Genomic DNA, 18,961 nt, shown 5'->3' on the forward strand with positions numbered 1-18,961 from the left:
CCGTGGAACCTGTACACGGACCAAGAGGCAGTCGTTCAGACCGAAGGGAATATTGGACAGTTTAAATCCAGGAACGGTGAGCGTCAGAGCTGCATCCTTTCCCCACATTTAATATGCATGCTGAGCAAATAATCCGAGGAGCTGGCCTATGCCAGGAAGAGTCCAGCTTCGGGATTTGAGGAAGGCGCATATGGACGACGTCCAATGGGAAGATGGACAGCCTCGTTCGTGTAAGTGAGGAGGACTTGAAGCACTTGCTGATGAAGATCAAGGATGGCAACCTTTAATATGGATGACAACTCAATGTAAAGAAAACCCAAATCCTCGCAACTGGACCAGTAGGTAACATCAAGATAAATTGGCGAAAATTTTGTCTTGCTTGGCTTCACAGTCAATGTTCACAGAAGCAGCAGTCAGGAGGTCAGATGATGCGTTGCCCTGGGTGAATGTGCCGCACCAAGGTGTCATGAATGTGTTGAAAAGCAGGAGGTCACTTGGAGGACCAAGGTGCCCCCGCCCCCGCCCATGGTATCTGTAATCACTTCCCACACATGTGATAGTAGGACATCAACTGAAGAAGAATGAATGCGTGTGAATCACGGTGCTGGCAAAGAATCCTGAGAGTATCCTGAACTCCCAGAGCCACAAGCAAATCTGCCTCGGGAGAAGAACACTCAAAACGTGCCTTAGAAGTTACAATGGCAATACGTTATTTCACATCTTTTGGGCACGACACCAGGGGAGCCCAGTGCCTGGAAAAGGGCATTATGCTTGATAGGGTAGAATGACAACAAAAAAGAAGATGGCCCTTAACAAGATGGATAGACACACTGGCCGCAACAACAGGCTCACACACAACAATTGTAACGAAGGCAGAGGGCGGGTGGAGTTTCGTTCTTTCGTATTATGAGTATATAGGTCATTTTGACAGCATATCATCAGAACAGCGATTCCTTCTCTATTGTATAAGGATTTAAATAGTATCGGTGTCAATTCTTTTCTAAATGTTTGGTAGAATTCCTCATTGAAGCCATCTGGTCCAGACCTTTGATTGCTGTTGTTAGGTGGCTTCTGATGACTGATTCACTCTCTTCACTTGGTACGGGTCTGTTGAAACTCTCTATTTTCTCTTGAGGCAGTTTGGGTAGGTTGAGTGCTTTTAAATTTAAATTTTAAATTTGTCTGTTTCATTTTGTTTTTCCGTTTGTATTGCCATACAGTTATGTATAATATTCTGTTATACATTTTTAAACTTCTATCAGGTCAAGGATCCCTGGTAGCATTGTGTGTTACGAGTTGGACTGCTAACCGCAAGGTCAGCGGTTCAAACCCACCAGTCCCTCAGTGAAAGAAATTAGGCATTGTGCTCCCATACAGCTTTACAGCCTCAGAAACCCAGAGGCAGTTCTTCTCAGGTCTTACCGGTTGCTATGAGTTGGAAACAACTCCACAGCAGTGAGTTTAGGGTTTTGTTTTAATCCATTTCATATTTTCCCTTTATGGGGGGTGATGTCTTTGTTAGTCTAGGCAAAGTTTTATCGATCTTTACAAGAACCAACTTCAGGTTTTATTAATTCTCTCTATTCCTTTTTCTGTTTTCAATTTTATTTCTGTTCTCATATTTATGATCTCCTTCCTTCAAGGAGGTATTGGTTTTGTTTGTGTCTCTGTTTTGAGTTCTTGGAGTGGTGGAGTTAGGCTTTTCTTTTGGCAACCTTTTTCTTTTCTCAAGTAGGCATTTATGGTTATAAAATTTCATAACCATAGCACAGCCTTCACGACGTCCCATACATTTTAGCATATGTGCTTCCATATTCCTCTGATGCTAAGAAATTAGTGATTCCTCTTTGTCTCCTCAGTAGTTCAATCATGCGATGTTTAATGTTTGTAGGTTTTTGTATATTCCAGGTTTTCCCCCGTGTTACCCATTTCTCTTTACTCCATGTGCTCAGAGAAAAGACATGGTATGATTTTGCTATTTTTAGCATCACTAGGATTTGTTTAGGGACCTAACACATGGTCTATTTTTAGAATCATCCACACGCACTGGAGGAGCATACACATTGTGCTGTGTGGGGGTTACCGTTATTGTTGGGTAGCATCGAAGTGCCTCCAATTCATAGCAACCCGACGTGCAGTCGAAAACCTGCTGTCTGGTCCTGTGCCACTCTCCAGCTGCGCCCACTCAGCTCATCCTAGGTCTTCCTTATGTTTTCTCTGACCATCTACTTTACAAAGCCTGATGGCCTTCTCAGGGACTGGACTCTCCTGATAACGTGCCCAAAGTACATGAGACCAAGTTCCACCATCCTCGCCTCTATAGCTCTCCAAGACAGGTTTGTTTGCTTTTCTGACAGTCCACTGTACTTTCAGTAGTCTCTCCCAACACCATCGTTCAAACGCATCAATTGTTTTGCTGTCTTCCTTCTTCGGTGTCCAACTTTGACATGCCTATGAGGCGATTGAAAATACCATGGCTTGGGTCAGTTACTGATGCAGTTACTGTCTCTTTAGATTCACTCATCCTGGATTTTATAAACAGAAATCGGATAAAACACGAATAAACAAACAAAAACCAATAACAACGACAAAACAAGACAGAGAAGGCACTCAATTGAAAAAAAGCAGAAAATATTGAAAATGGAAACAGTTTTAAAATGGGTCAAAAGAGATCACATGATAAGGTGTTACATTTTAACCTAACTCCATCTGCCATCATGGACTTTACCACGCTCTCGTCTGATAGCAAGGAGAGTCACATCCCTGAACTGTGCTCGGAGGGTCTTGTAAAAGTGATGACACGTCTGTTGGTGGGTAAACTGGGTGAAGCACCCTCCCATGGGGGGAAAACTGCTTCACAACACTTACATGGGACCCAAGGGGGGAATATGCTTAGTGCCCTCCTAATTTGACATTTTGGATCTAGCTTTTATTCAGCCCTTGGTGCCCCTGACTTTGGGCTCTGTCCTGTGAAGAAGGCACACACCATCCTTCATAGGCCACATCAGAAGGACTCCACGTGGAAACCCCACCAAGTGAGCTGGGCTTCACCCCAAAGCTTCTCAGTAGCATATTTAAGGGACTGACACCCTCCCTTGGACTTATGGCTGAAAGCCCTAGTGTGGGAAGAAGCAGAGGACCGCTCACCCAAGGTTATGGAGTTGGTGGCCTGTAGACTTTGCTTCAAGGGCATGGTGGTCTGGGACTACTAGATATTTACTATTTTAATGCTCTCCTTGCTTTCTTATGACATGCATTAGTCTGCTAGACATAGTTCTGCATCTGTGAATGACTGTTACTGACAGGTTTTCCCTATTACTATCCCCATTGTTTAGTTAAATAGTGTCCAGTTACTTAACCATTTGGTCTATACAAATCAATAACTCATGTACTGCAATCTGAAAAGCTGGCCTATACATATATAATTTCCCCTTTTCAATAATGTTTTAAAATCGATACCATCATCTAGATTAATGACATCATCAATAGAATTATCACTAACCCTTGTGGCATCTAGACTGTCAATAAAATGGGATACAGTCAGATCTGTCCCACAAATCATCGCTGAAGGTCAGAGCTGGAAGAACTGCTTGGGGGCCTAGAAAATGTGATGTCCAGTGGTTGGAAGGATGGATACGGGCCGTGAAGCGTCCGTGTGTCTCTGCATTGACAGTCCTCACCGACATTGGAACTCTGGGAAGGGACCCGGGGTCCAAGGAGCTGTGGTGAGCTGCTGAGAACAAGAGCTGTCCTATAAAAAAGGAGGACTAATCTAGGGTCAAAACGACCGCTTTAGAGTGTTTGGATGTCCATGTTCCCATGGTAGTCTTGAGATTCTCTAGGGTCCAGTGACCATGTGACATTTCACTTCTCCAAGGATCTCCAGAAGTTTACAAGCCTTGAGAAGGGCGGCCAATAGCTCGAGAGGGTGCTGGGAATGGAAGGCCATGTGAAACGTTTAAACCGGACCCATTCATGTGTTTCTCCACCCTTTCTTGAACAGATGTCAAGCCCTTGTCCGTCGGCAGCCCTGCCCTGCCCTGCCCTGCCCTCCCCACTGAAGAACAGCGAGGTGCAGAGTCAGTGCTAGCCTGGGAAATGGGGTGCCAACTGGGGCCTCTTTCTGTCTCTCCAAAGAACTCCACTCACATGCCCTCCACTTCGCCTGTCATGTGAGCACAATAAAGACAGCCCATTCCAAATGTTGTTATAACCACAGGCAGAGCGGTTAGTACAAGGGGCTCTGAAAAGCTCCTGGAACATTTAATTAGAAGATGATGCCAATTCCCCACAGACACCCTGAAGTCCTCTCATAGCTACAACACATGTTGTTTTTCTGGGAGGGGTGGGGGAGTGGGGGTACAAGATCTACTCTATAACATGCCACCCAATTTTTTTTTTTTTGGAGAAAAGATGTGGCCTATCGTATACTTTCCGATTGACACCTGAATTTTTAGTTTAGATGGCTGCAAAGGACACAATTTTGGGTGCTTTACAAATTTGACATGTTAAAATAATTGTATTATTAAGACATCTTTCAGTAAAATATACATTCCAGAGTATATTTGGAGTTTATATGTTCTTTTCTTTATTTTAAAATATGTCAGAGCTCCTTCTCTTTTTAAAAAATATTATCTCGCATCATATCTTTTCTCTGTGGAAATGCAGCTCCATTTCATTTCCTCTACAAGATTTTACCCTAATATGATATCCTACTCAACCCGACTGACTTTGAATAGATTTTAACTCATTGGAACCCTATAGGCCAAAGTAGAACTGTGCACATGGGTCTCTGAGAGTGCAAATCTTGATGGGAATAGGTAGTCATAATCTTTCTCCCCTGGATCTGCTGGTGGTTTTGAACTGCTCACCTTGTAGTTAGCAGTCTAGTGTGTGAGCCATTATGCTACCAGGGCTCCTGAATACAATCTAAGGGTGAGTTAAAAAAAAAAAAGCATCGCTACAAAATCATAGAAATCTTTATTAAACAAAAAATATCAAAATATGAAGCTGTCGTTTGTCAGCTAGCCTCCATCAAGGTCTATGAGCTTCTGAAGGCTGTGTTTGTATCTCTCTAGCCCTTCCCTGAAGAGCTCTGCCCTCCTCTCTTTACACCATAGCAACATGGTCATTTTGACATCCTCAAGGGACCCAAAGCATGTGCCTTTTAAATGTTCTTTGAGTTTTGAGAACCAGAAGGAGACAGAGGGAAGGACAGCTCTAGACACCCTCAAAGAACAAGCAGGTGCATTGTCACAATCGGAAAATGTTTCTTAGCTCAACCTGCTGGCATTTTTTCCCTTGTGAATACAGTTTATAATCTGCCCCGGGCTACTCTCATATCCTTAGAGAAACTCCATCAAGATGAGCCCTTTGGGATTCCCATAAAGACAGTGACCGTAGCCTTCTGAGCTGACCTCTCTGCCCTGAATTTAAGTAGCCCTTTACACCTGGTAGTTTGGAATGGACTTTTTTTGGGAGAAGATACCCCAACGAGACGAAAACAAATGTATTCTTGAGAGAACTTGCTACCACATTGTGTTTGGAAGAAAGCGGGCATGTAGGAACTGCAGCCTCAGCAGCAATATTTTTTGACTTGCCTCATATAGTCTTCTTGAAACGACTTCACTGATCACACTCTCATATTATTCTACAGCAGCTCCCCCCGGCCCCCCCGCAAGCCCCGCTGCTGCTGAGTCCATTCTGATTCACAGCACCCTATGGGGCAGACTATAACTGTCCCTTGGGGGTTCCAAGACGACAGCTCTTTCTCCGGCAGAGTAGTTAGTGGGTCTAACCCTCTGAAGCGCAATAAGCACCCCTGGACGGTTAGCCCCCAGGCCACTGGGGTTCCTTCTACAACAAAAAGAAGTACATATATGGAAATTAAAATAATTTAAAAAAACCAAGCAAAAACCTTTCCTGTGACTGTAGGCTTGGTGTTACAATCTACCCTCCACCCCCCGTCGGATTTAACTATCAGAAATATCATTCATGTACAAGTAATTTAAAACTACATTCTGAGCTTTTAAATATAAAATTGAAATAGCATTGAAATCATAGCTGTTGAAAAGATGGATGAAGCAGGGAGGGTGTGAGGTCTGATGGAAAGACTCTCTCTCACCGCTAGTACGTTAAATGTCTCCTTGTGAGGCACCTGGAGGTATTCGTGCCCCTAACGTTGGATGGTGGGAGAATGAGTGGGGTGGGGTGGCGGGGTAAGAGGCTTGCCTCTCTTCCGTACCAGAGGGATCCCTGTGAAAAGATTAGCCGGAAGGAGACATAGCAGGCAGACTTCCACCTGGCCCCAGGATTGTTCTCAGACCATGTCAAGCTTAGCACAGATAAGAAATAGAAGAGTTTTGAGGAGCTGGAGACTGATGCCGTGAAGTACTACCATGAAGATTCCTCAGCACCTCAGCACCTGCCAACCCCACTGGAACAATTGTTTACTTGCTCGTGATTCAGTCAGTATAAGTACAGGCGTAAGGATACCTGGATTGTCAGCGACTTTTAAAAGGGAAATGATTTTAGGGTATTTAATCTGTATGGATGTATGCAGAGCATCGGTATGAAAGGGATACTGTGACTGATTTGGTGTAACACAAACAAAAGCGATTAGATGCTACATCAATTATAAATACTTCCAATATCACTTTATTGCAAGATTATTATAGTTACAATCTACCCTCTTATGAATTAGAATCATCAACCAACATTATACAGATTGGAATGGAAGCCAGTTCAACTAATCAGAATTTGGCAAATCCCTAATCATATATGGGTCAAAAAAAATGAACCCCAAACCACACAAAACAATTGTTGATTTGGGTCAGTCTATTACTATTGTTCAGGATGGAGTCCTGGCGGCACAGTGGGGTAAGCACTGGGCTGCTACTCAGTTCAAATCCACCAGCCCCTCGATGAGAGAAAGCTGAGGCAGTCTGCCTCCGCGAAGATTTACAGCTTCAGAAACCTTAGAGAGCAGTTCTGCTCTGTCCTGTGAGAGTCACTATGAGTCTGGTTCCGGTGGATTTGGGTCAGAAGTCCTGGTGGCTGAGTGGGTAAAGCACCTGACTGCTAAGGAGAGGTCCTCCTAACAACCTGCCAGCCATCCCATAGACTTCCATAGAGAACCCCCACGGGGTGGTTCTTCTGGGTCCTAGAGGGCTGCCATGAGTTGGAAGGCAAGTCGATAGCAATGGATTTATGACTCAGGATAGACAACATCATTTCATAGTAATGACTTCCGAAATCCCCGGGACTCAATACAATACAAATTTACTTATTGCCCGCCGTGTAAAGTTGTGCATTCACAAAGTCACTAAGGGATCCAGGCTGATGGAAGCGTGTCCATCATATAGCCGCATCGTCTGCAAGAGCAGCTGGAGAAGAGAGAGAGGAGACGGATGCACAATGGGTTTTTCCTTCATCACCTCCATCTAGAAGTGCCACACACCACGGCTGCTGATATTCCATGGACCAGGACCAGTCCAAGAGTTGTATCGAGAGCCAGGATGGCCGAGACGAGCCCTCTTCTGAGAGCCTATCAGGGGAGAGAAGCACTATTCTTAGTGACTACAGTAAAAGTAAACATGGGTAGCATCATCTAAACGACACTGGCCGATGTGGAAGCAAATTATTGTGAGCAAACCTCAGAGAGATGGTGGGCTCAGCTTCAGTCCCTTGCAATAACGGGCTAGATCAGCATAAAGTAAGTTACACAGTATTTTGTTTTCCCGATGTATCTAAAAGTTCTGTTTATACTACAATGTAACCTAGTGAGTGTGCAGGGGCATTGTGGGAACATTTGAAATATTGTGAGCGCAATCAAAATTGGGACGCAGACAGGAAGTGAGCACATGCTATGGGCGAACGGGGCCCATCGACTCGGCTTGAAGCAGAGTTGCCATAAACCTTTAACCAACACACACACACGCACAGCAAAGTGAACTACAATCACATGAGAAATGCTTCTCCAAAGGGTTTCTCTCTCTCTCTCTCTCTCTCTCTCTCTCTCTCTCTCTCTCTCTCTCTCTCTCTCTCTCTCTCTCCCTCTCCCTCTCCCTCTCCCTCTCTCTCTCTCTCTCTCTCCTGTGGAGCTTGGTGGCGTAGTGGTTATGCATTGGACTTTGATTTGCAAGGTTAGAAGTTTGAATCCACCAGCCACTCGGTGGGAGAAAGAAGGGGCTTTCTATTGCCGTCTAAAGCATTATAGTGTCGGACACTCGCTTATAACGCCTTATAAAGTCGCTATGTGCTCACACCGACTTGATGGCAGTGAGTTGGTGAGAAGGAGTCCTAGTGGTGCGGTGGGTTAAGTGTTGGGCTGCTAACCACGCGTTGGCAGTTCAAACCCACCATCCACCTTGTGGGAGAAAGATGAGGCTGTCTTCCCGGCAGGGAGTCATCGTCTCAAACTAAAGAGCAGTCTTACTTTGCCCTAGAAGGTAGCCATAGCCAGCCTGGATTAGAGGTCAGTGGGGTTTGTTCTCAGAGTAGTATGATAGTAGGATCGGTGGAAGACTTTATTTAAATTATAAATGTATATTGTACTAGGGAACATTTAAAAATCATTTTATTGGGGGCTCTTACAGCTCTTATAACAATCCACACATTAATTGTATCAAACACATTTGTACATATGTTGCCATCATCCTTTTCAAAACATTTTCTTTCTACTGAAGCCCTTGGTATCAGCTCATTTTTCCCTCCCTCCTTCATGAACCCCTGATAATTTATAAATGATCATTTTCCTATTTTACACTGTCCACTGTCTCCCTTCACCCACATGCCTGTTATTCATCTGCCTGGGTGGGGGTGGGTACACAGCGATCACTGTAACTGGCTCCCCTTTCTCCCCCCTTCTCCCTATCCTCATGGTATCACTACTTCCATCATTGTTTCTGATGGGTTTATCTGTCCTGGAGCCTGTGCTGAGAGCTCTTATCTGCACCAGTGTGCATGCTCTGGTCTAGCCGGATCTGTAAGGTAGAATTAGGATCATGATAGTGGGAAGAAGGAAGCCTGAAAGAACTAGAGGAATGTGTGTTTCGTTGGTGCTACACTGCACCCTGGCTGGCTCGTCCCTTCCTGGTGACCCTTCTGTGAAGGGATGTCCAATTGTCGACAGATGGACTTTGGGTCTCCACTCCGCCCCCTCCCCACTCACTCACATCAATATGATAGTTTGTTCTGCATATTCTGATGCCTGATATCTGATCCCATTGACACCTCATGATCACACAGGCTGGTATGCTTTTTCTATGTGGGCTCTGTTGCTTCCTAGCTAGATGGCTACTTTTTAACTTCAAGCCTTTAAGACCCCAGATGCTAGATCTTTTAATAGCCGGGCACCATCAGCTTTCTTTGCCACATTTTCTAATGTACCCATTTTGTCTTTAACGTGTCAGGAAGGTGAGCATCACAGAATGCCAGGTTATTAGAACAAAGTGTTCTTGTGTTGAGGGAGTACTTGAATACAGGCCCAATGTCTGTCTGCTATATTTCTATTTAATATGTATACATAGATCTACGTTCCTATCATTATATACAAATATGTTTACATATGTGCATGCCTTTATTTGTCCCTCTATAAATGTCCTTTGCCTCATAGTTCTTTCCTCCATTTCCTTTTACTTTCCTCTTGTCCCACTATTATATTCAACCTTCCTTTGGCTTTCAGTGATTCCTCTTGGCTACATTGCACTTGATCGACCCCCACCAGGCATTCTACACCCTCCTTGCCATCCATTTTAGATCACTGTACTAGAGAACATTTTTACAGAGAAAATTAAATTAGTAAATAGAGTTGCTTTTGCGCTGCCGTATACAGGGCTGACTGGAAGTGCCTGCCATAACAGGGAAATTCTTCCCAAGTTCTTAGCTTAATTAAACCTTAAGCACTTGAATGATATTCCATGGTAAGAAGGGATCGCTTCTGTAAAACGTGTAAGCCCCTTGATTCTGCTTTGTGTGAGTTGTTATCCAGCTAGATTATAGAGCACTGACCTCTCTGTGAGGGTGGTGTTGACTAGTGGAACTTCTTCTCACCCTCCCAGTTATTATGGTTAACTTGGATACTGGCCTTTCAGCAAGTTGAAAGGGTGATTAAATGCTGAGTGTTAGCTAGTTATGGGGGCATTTAGGTTTAATTTCCTGAGAATATAAGTATTTGGCATTGTTTTTATCTGAGAAGCCTGTTTTAGAGTCTTTGAGCTTTGACCTAGGGAGCGATCTGCCAAAGGTTGGCCCAAGAGTTAAGTATCCTTATATAGAACAGCAGTTCTCAACCTGTGGGTCAGGACCCACTTGTGGGTTGAACGACCCTTTCACAGGCGTTTCCTGATTTATAACAGTGGCAAATGACAGTGATGAAGTAGCAACAAAAGTAATTTTATGCTTGGGGGTGTCACTACAACATGAGGAACTGTATTAAAGGGCCACAGCCTTAGGAAGGTTGAGAACCACTGCTATAGAAGATCCCTGGAAACTAAAATTTTATCTTTATATAATTATGTGATCCTTATTCTTAAAGAAGAGGCCTCAGGGAACAATATTATTTTCACTTAATAGGATAACCTAGCCCCAAATATCGTATCAGGCAAAACTGTTACTGACCTGTGTCAGGCTAGGAACAAAAATTTTCAAGGCTATCAAACATTAGTCTAGCATGATTTCTGATTGTGAGAAAACAGCTGAAAATGAATGCCACGGGATTCCGGGTGGGACGTGTGCAAAGTGGAAGGAATCATCCAGCGCACATATAGGAACGGGCCACATCATGCATGTGTGGGCAGGAGGAGAACCGGAGGTCAGAGGAGGACACATGGTTGATGGAAGGCCAGCTGCATGGTGGAAAGCGAATGTGGAATCACCCAGGGTTCTGAAAGCAGGGGCGAGGGAGGAGAGTGGGCGTTGCTGATGGCTGGAGAAAGGGGCTCCCTCTTTGGGCCATGATTTGAAGTGGACAGAGAGCTTAAACGAAACTCAGAGATCAGAAGGACAAGAGAGATTATTTCTAAATCTCATTGGAAGAGAAGGGCTCTGAAAGACGGATCAGATACTTACCTGGCAGGGAGACACCATGATCAGGAAGGTAGTTTCCCCAGGGCGAGGCTCACCCACTGCACTCCGGATATGCCGACCCCTGCCATTTCCCCAAATGCGGGAGACTCGGCTGCATCATTTGTGGTCGTGGGGGACTGCGATCGCGCTCAGATAAAAGAAAAGAAAGATGGATCAGAAAAAGAAATCCCCAGCTATCTTTGAGAATGTATTTCCCACCTAGTCCCAGTGAACAGGTTTGGCACAATCACGAAGCTACGGGGTCAGAGATGTTCCTAGCGGATTGAGCTTGGAGAATCCAAGTTGGTTCCATCCTTACTTCGGTGGGTCAGTTGGGCCAAGTTCCTTGACTTTTCCACACATTCATTGTCTACTGGAGACCACGTTTACCCCGTGGGTCGTGTCGGATTGAACAGTGGAGAAAAGGAGTGACTTCTATTGTTCAGCCGCTGTGCAAGACGTTGTGCTTACCAATCATTTGTCATAACACATGCCCATAACTCTCATTTTATGAATGAAGAAACTCAATCCAAGAGGGGGTGGGTGGCGCCAAAGTTTCAGTCACCAGGAAATGCCAGTTTCGAGCTTCAAATGAAGGATGAGTGTCGGCCAGGGTAGTGTGAGTTGAATAACAGCTCCCCAAAAGATTTGTTTGCGATCTAATCACCAACTTGTGAAGGGTCTGATTTTGGGGGGGTGGGGGAAGAGGGGAGGTGGGGGGGTTGTCTTTGCAGTTACGATTAAGTTAAGGATACGGTGATCACAGCTCGGCCTTTTGGCTAAGATCAACGGTAGGATATGGTGATGTAGTGATTATCCTGGTCTCTGCCGAGTCCTTACTGACGTGTGTCCTTCTGAGAGTGAGGAAGGGGGAGACTACACAGACACGAAAGGAAGAGGCAGCGGAGCCGTGATGGCAGAATTTGGAGTGATGCAGCGAAAAGTTCAGGGATGTCCACTATTCCCCCCTCTAGAAGAGGCTAAGCATGGACGCTTCTCAGGAGCCCTAGGAGGGAGCACGGCAGGTCGGGTATCAGATGTCCTTCCTCCACAACTGAGACAGGAAACATTCCTGTGGGCTCGAGTCACCGAGTTGATGGTCCTCTGCCATGGCATTCCTAGGAAAGAAAGGCAGATGGGACTAGCTTCCACTCTGTGACCATCATCGCGTCTCCAGAGTACCTTGGGTTGAGTACGAGCCTTGACGGAGAGGTTTCTTGCCCCCCAAGTAGGCCCCTCCTACAAGACGTGCCTTCTCAGGCCCTCACAGTCATGGAGAAAGTCGTTGGAAAGACCCAGCCCATCTCTACGGATCTTCTTCCCTGTGCAGAGAGTTCCAGGAGGCGAGGCCACCTGTGCCCATTTTGGAGATGAACTGATTACCCAACTTAGCCCGGACCATTTACTGTGGAGGTAGAAAGAGAGTGTTTGTTTAGAATTCCCTCATTGTAAACGAATTCTCCCACCAGGAGCGCCAGTCCCCAGGATCAGGCTGCAAGCCATCTTGCCGCTTTCTATCTTCTGGGGAGTGGGGCTTGGGGGGGAAGCTCAGTCTTGCTGAAAAGCACAGGGGTGGGCATGTTACCATGATGTTGCTAGTCCCGCAATTGAGACTGTGGTTGGATGAGAACCGGATTCCCTTCACACTCCAAACACCCTGGCCTCCCGGGGCCTGGGCCTGGTGCTGCGCGGCTGTGGGGGTTTTCCATACATGCAGCATACAGGTTGCCCGCTGTCCAGAAGCTGAGCATTCCTAAAACATGCCACAAAGCGCAGAAGAAGCGATTACAGAGCACTGATGATGAAACAGCTCTATGAGCATTCCCAGACCTGAAATAGAGCCTGCCAAGTCATTCCAAGTAACACGAGCGTCACTGCCACATGCTCACTGCCTTTGAGTGGATGCCGACGCATGGCGTCCCTGCAGGGAGGGGTAGAGCGTCCTTGGGCATTTCTGAGGCTGCACTTCTTCTTCTTCTTTTTTTAAAATCATTTTATCGGGGGCTCGTACAATTCTTATCACAATCCATCCATCCATCCATTGTGTCAAGAACATTATATACATTTGTTGCCATCATCATTCTCAAAACATTTGCCTTCTACTTGAGCCCTTAATATCTGCTGCTCATTTTTCCCCTCCCTCCCAACTGCCCCCTACCTCATGAACCCTTCATCATTAATAAATTATTATTATTTTGTCATATGTTACACTGTCTGCCGTCTCCCCCTGCCCTCTTCTCTGCTGTCTCTCCCCCAGGGAGGAGGCTATATGTAAATTCCTGTAATCAGTTCCCCCTTTCTACCCCACATTCTCTCCACCCTCCAGGCATCACCACTCTCACCACTGGTCCTAGAAGAGTCATCTGTCCTGGATTCCCTGTGTTTCCAGTTGCTATCTGTACCAGTGTACATCCTCTGGTCTATCCAGATTTGTAAGGTAGAATTGGGATCATGATAGTGGGGGGGGGAAGTATTTAAGAACTAGAGGAAAGTTATATGTTTCATCGTTGCTACCCTGCACCCTGCCTGGTTTATTTCCTCCCCACAACCCCTCAGCAAAGGGTGTCCGGTTGGCTACCATTGGGTTTTGAGTCTCCCCTCTGCACTCACCCACATTTTCAATGATAGGATTTTTTGTTCCTTGATGCTTGGGGGGTCGGGTCTGTAGCCCAACGCGTATGCCTCCCACCAGCAGAAGGGGCATGATGAAGACACGGCCTATGCAAAGTAGAAATTATTGGGCACCGTGTAGATCCCGGGGAAAGGCGTGGTGCTCCACTCCTGCTGCTCAGGGTGGGCGCTGCCTTTTGAAACCTCACTGCGAAACACCAGCTGAACACCCATTTTACTGTTTTTCTGTCGAAGCGAATCTTCCCTTTTGATTTCTTGCCGTCAGTGAAACCTGGTTCAGTATAGATCTTCTGGAAAAGCAAAGTGGCACAAAGCACACTTCCAAAAGGCAGATGGTACTCGATGAAGAGTACCCTGTGAAGGGGCGGAGTGGGGGGCTACCGATCAGGTCTGTCCTGTGCCTCCAGCACAAGTGGACTTGAGAGGAGATTTGGATAGGATGATATTCAGATGAACTTTGCCGGCAGAGATTTAATCCTGATGTGGCTATCAAGGCACCGGTGGGGGGGGGGGGAGGGTCTTTTAAAAGTAGAGAAGGGTCACTCTGCTTTCTGAACTGGGTGTTGGGGAGGTCCGGGGGGGGGACTTTACCCAAAGCATTCCTCCCCACTCCATCCCAGAGCCTACAAGACTGTCTCATGCAGGGGAGTGCGCACAGACAGCCTTTGGGTTTGTGGAGCCTTGGCTTCAGATTCAGTGTTATCACTGACTGGCCACTGGATCTTGGGCACAGAAGTGAACCTCTTAGCTACCAGTTTGTATCTGTAAGATGGGGTGGTCAGTCTTTCTGTCCGCAGCGGGAGAAAGATGGGGCTTTCTATTCCGGTAAGCAAGTTACACTCTCAGAATCCCTCCGGGGAGCCGGTAAATTGGCATCGCCTCGATGGCAGTGAGTTTGGGGTGGCTTTTTAAGTCTTCGTTGAACGCCCGGCAGCACAGAGTAGGCACTGAACAAACCTTTTTATGTGGATGACGGATGCTCATGTTCTTAGGCACTATGGAGTTGCTTCTGAGCCCCAGACACCCCAAGTACCGCAGAGGGAGGCCCCGGCCAGACCTGCAGTTACCCTCACCCACGTTCCTGTGTGACCAATTGTTACAGCCGCTGTGTCCGTGCATCTCACGGAGGGCCTCTTGCCAACCCTCTCCTTTACTCAGCGTGGACCCCTTCTCTGGAGACTGGTCCCTCCTGGTAACGCGAGATGAAGTACGTGGATGAAATGTCTCTGTCCTGGCTTCTGAAGAACACTCTGTCAGTACTTCTTCCGAGACAGATTTGTTTGTTCTTCTGGCAGACCGATATTCTTTGCCGGCACCAGAGAGACTCCTCTCTAGCATTACATGAATGCACTGTACTTTCCACATGCTTTACCTGGATCATATATTTGAATTTTCACCACACACCTATGGAGGTAGCTCTCACGGTTGCCTTCATTTTGTAGAAACTGGGGGTTTGCAGGGAAAGCGGTGTCTAAGTGTCCATGGCTCGTCGCAAGGAGAGCAAGCTCTAAATGGGTTTAAAGTGCACCCACCGTACCTGATACTCACTAGGCTTTCATAATTGAGGAAACTTAGGGTGAGTTCAATAACCATCTATTGAAGGTAGCTATGTGCCAGGTGGATACCTGGTGGTTTGGTAGTGACTTGTTGGGTTGCTAACTGCAAGGTCAGCAGTTCGAAACCACGAGCCACTCCGAGGGAGAAAGACGGGGCTCTCTGTTCCTGTAAAGAGTGACTCAGAAACTCCTGAGGGCAGTTCTACCACATCCTTTAGGGTGGCTATGAGTCAGCATTGACTTGATGGCGGCGAGATTTTATGTTCCAGGCGCTCACTGGTTTACTCATAAAATAAAAAAATGTGTATTCAAATAACCAAGTAAAAAGTGTAGAACACCACACGGCCACAGCCGGTGGTTAGGTTCCACCAAGGACACAGTACCGCCACCAGTGAAATGGAGCAAGGGGTTTCTTACAGGGATTGGGCCTGATCCAACTGTGGGAGCTGGTGCAGTGTCTATGGAGGCTGCTGCCACTGCGTGGGATGGGGGGGGGTTGGGCATCGGAAGATGATGTGAAGGTGCTATAGGCCAGCATCGCAAGCCCACTAGGAGGAAAGCTGCAGGTGCTGTGGGATGCCATGCGCCCAGCTGGTACCCACGAGGACAAACAGGAACCCATGTCTGTCTCTTACCCCTTCTGACCTTGAGGATGAAAAGGCTGGCATGCGTGGCTGCGGAGTTGGACACGCGCTTTCCCCAGGACTCAGAGAAGCTGAAGGAGGAGATCTGGCCGGAGCCGGAGGCGCTGTGGGCCCATGCCAACAGGTTGCCCTGGCACCTCAATGACACTGTATGCACAAGGATGCCCTCTGCCGGGAGCCACCTCTGACTCCCAGTGAAAGCAGTCCTGGGAAAGCTAGTTCTAGCTGAGGCACGCTGACTCAACCCCAAACCACCGGGCTCTGCTCTACAGCTTCTGAAAAGGAGCAGGCCTGCGTGGCCCTCCTTCGAGGGTAGCTGGGGGACCTCTTGGAAGGTACACGTAAGCAGATGCCTTCGAATTCCTCCATCACATTTTCACACAATGAGAAGCCCAGATCCTTTAGGCGAGGGAAGGGCGGCAGAAGGGTGGCAGCATTGAGTGCTGAATGACCTTTGAGCATAGGAGGCAGAAGGAGGAGAGAAGGAGAGATTGTTTGGGCCTTCACAGGGGATTCCAGAGATGCACAGGCGGGGTGGTTTCTGGCTAGGCAATGGGGGTGCGAGGGCTCTGTGCCTGATGTAGCGAACCCCTCAGGAAAAGTCTGACAGTGTGCTTTGTGAAGGCTTTGACCAGGCTGGGGGGAAAAATGAGGAGAAATTTACCTGTAACCGCACTTCCCAAGTGACAGCTATTGCCAACACTTTGATGGACCCCTTTGGAGCCCCTTTCCCTTGTCCAAGCAGACACCTGAAATTAAGAGGAACGTGGACTCATGCCACGGACCCCAACGGCTCACTTCATTTCCCTGTGCCTCGCTGAGCTTGCGCGCGGTGACAAACGGAAGGTTGGGGGCAACGCTACACCGAGTGAGTCTCAGCTCCACTTTGCTGTGTGCTCACGTCACGTCCCTGTGTCCCATCTTGGTAATCAATCCTGACAATATTTCAAACTGTTTCTTTTGGCCCGTGTAGCAAACTATATTATGATGTAAACCTCACTTTTATATGCAACCGGGAAATCAAAATATATGGGTGAATTGATTTATTGCAGTCTTCAATTTATTGTGGTGGTCTCGAACTGACTTGGCAGTATCGCCGAGGCCTGCCTGTCGATTGTACCCAGTTTTTCTGTTGGAGACCCTGGGAAGCAGCAGTGGTGAACGTGCATGGCTGGTAAGTGACAGGTTGGCTGTCTACCTGGAGGTTGGTTCACTGGAGGGAAAGCTGGGCCATGAACTTGCACAGCCATCGACATGCCAGGGGTCAGTGTCCACTCGAGGGCAGCTCGTTGTTTTGCTTAATGTTGTTGATGTCGGAGTGTGGTGTCACCGCTTGAACGCTGTTTCCATAGGTGATCAAGTGTGAACACGGATGACTAGGGTTATGAGTTGGGCTGATAACTGAAAGGCCAGCAGTTCAAAACCACTGGCTGCTCCAAGGGAGAGAGATGAGGCTTTCTACTCCCGTAAAGAGTTACCGTCTCGGGAACTCACAGGGGCGGTGCTACCTCATCCTATATGGGATCGCTGAGGGTCAGCACGGACTACTCATGTTTTAGAGAGTCCATATTCACTAATTGAGAACTGGGGCCAGCTAGTGCTTTTCTCAGCGCTTTAGTTTCTCTGCCTGTAAGGTGGGGATAAGACTACCGTGAGACCCCTGAGAGCTGGAACTTGACAGGACTGTCTTGGCTTCGGGGTCCTGCAAAATGTCCACCTTTGACAGGATGCTCACCACCCACTTGCCTGTCCTTGTCGATTCTACCTTTCCTCCTCAACACTCATTGAGTTTTGGCGCTCAGGTGGGTTTGCATCTTTTGCAGCTTCTGACTCTGGCCGGTTTGACTGTACCTCTTGTATAGCAGGGGTGGGGAACAGGTGTCCGTCGGACCATCTGAGGTCCAAGAAATCATCAATGCCAGCTAGCGCGATGCGCCCCACCAAAGAGAGGCAGTTTCAACCATCACGTTAAGGGCGAGTTCATAAAATGTTTGTCCCAATGGGCTCCAAATGAAGTGCCATATCCAAATGGCCCCGGCAGTAAGAAGGGTTCCCGCCCGTGCTGTGCAGGGTTGCCCTGAGGGCGGAATAACTTTATTCCAGAGGCCCTTAGAATGCTCTCTCCGGGTCGTTATTCGGCTTTTCGTGTTGGATATCTAGACTGTTGCCAAGCTCTTCATGGATCCACTGCACTTTGCCATTCAATTCTGCGCGCTCTTCACTGCTTCTGAAGAAAATATTTGTGGCCACACCTTAAGGAATTATTTCCAGAGTGAAGCATGTTTCAGCACACATCGAGTGTCCAAATGTACAGGGGGTGTACTTAGACTGAGCACAGTTCTCTCACTTAACGTATTGCTGTAGAGTTGATTCTGACTCATGGTGGTCCTCCAGGGCAGAGTAGACTGTAAATCCCTACGGGAGCAGACAGCCTCATATTTCTCCTGTGGGGTGGCTGGTGGGTTTGAACTGCCAACCTTTTGGTTATCAATCCAGTGCCAAACCCATGGAACCACCAAGCTCCTTTATCTGACTTCAAACGCACTGGAGGGGGGAGGCACGTGAACATGAAAACAGGGTGCTGGGTAGAAAGGCTGGCGGGCGGAGAACTGTGGGCGAGCAGGGCAGCAGAAAGGTACTTTAGCTGGGAAATCACACCAGGCAGGCAGAGTGGGAGAAAGGCTCCCCCCTGTGCTCCCACCACCTCCCAGCGCCTCAATCTGCATTCAGAATGGTCTCTGCGTGTCACATGGAGAATCTGCTACAGCCACAGAGAGCATCCGGGCTGTGTTCCAACGGTAGAAATCGGGATATGGGCGAACATTGTAAGACCAAATATTTCGGAAATACATGTTTTTTTCTGGAAGGGAAAGAGCACATTTCACAGCTGAGGAGAGAAGTGAGAAATGAAACTAAAGAAGCATGAAGGTAATATTTACTTCTTAGATTTATGCCGTGTCCACCTTTAGAAAAAGCAGGGCTATAAACCCAGCATGTGACCCCTAACACACATACACGCCGTCCTCAATTATCTGCTGCACCTTTTACTGTTATTTTAAAGCT

General features: G+C 47.1%; 1 non-coding gene across 1 annotated transcript; it reads left to right on the forward strand.

The window, feature by feature from the left end:
- Positions 1-11,062: 11,062 nt before the first annotated feature.
- Positions 11,063-11,220, forward strand: LOC142451937 (U1 spliceosomal RNA). Its single transcript, XR_012785039.1, has one exon. It is a non-coding gene; the product is annotated as a U1 spliceosomal RNA (small nuclear RNA).
- The last annotated feature ends 7,741 nt before the right edge of the window (positions 11,221-18,961 follow it).

Source organism: Tenrec ecaudatus, chromosome 6 (genome assembly GCF_050624435.1).
Source record: "Tenrec ecaudatus isolate mTenEca1 chromosome 6, mTenEca1.hap1, whole genome shotgun sequence".
In the NCBI taxonomy this organism is placed as follows: Eukaryota; Metazoa; Chordata; class Mammalia; order Afrosoricida; family Tenrecidae; genus Tenrec; species Tenrec ecaudatus.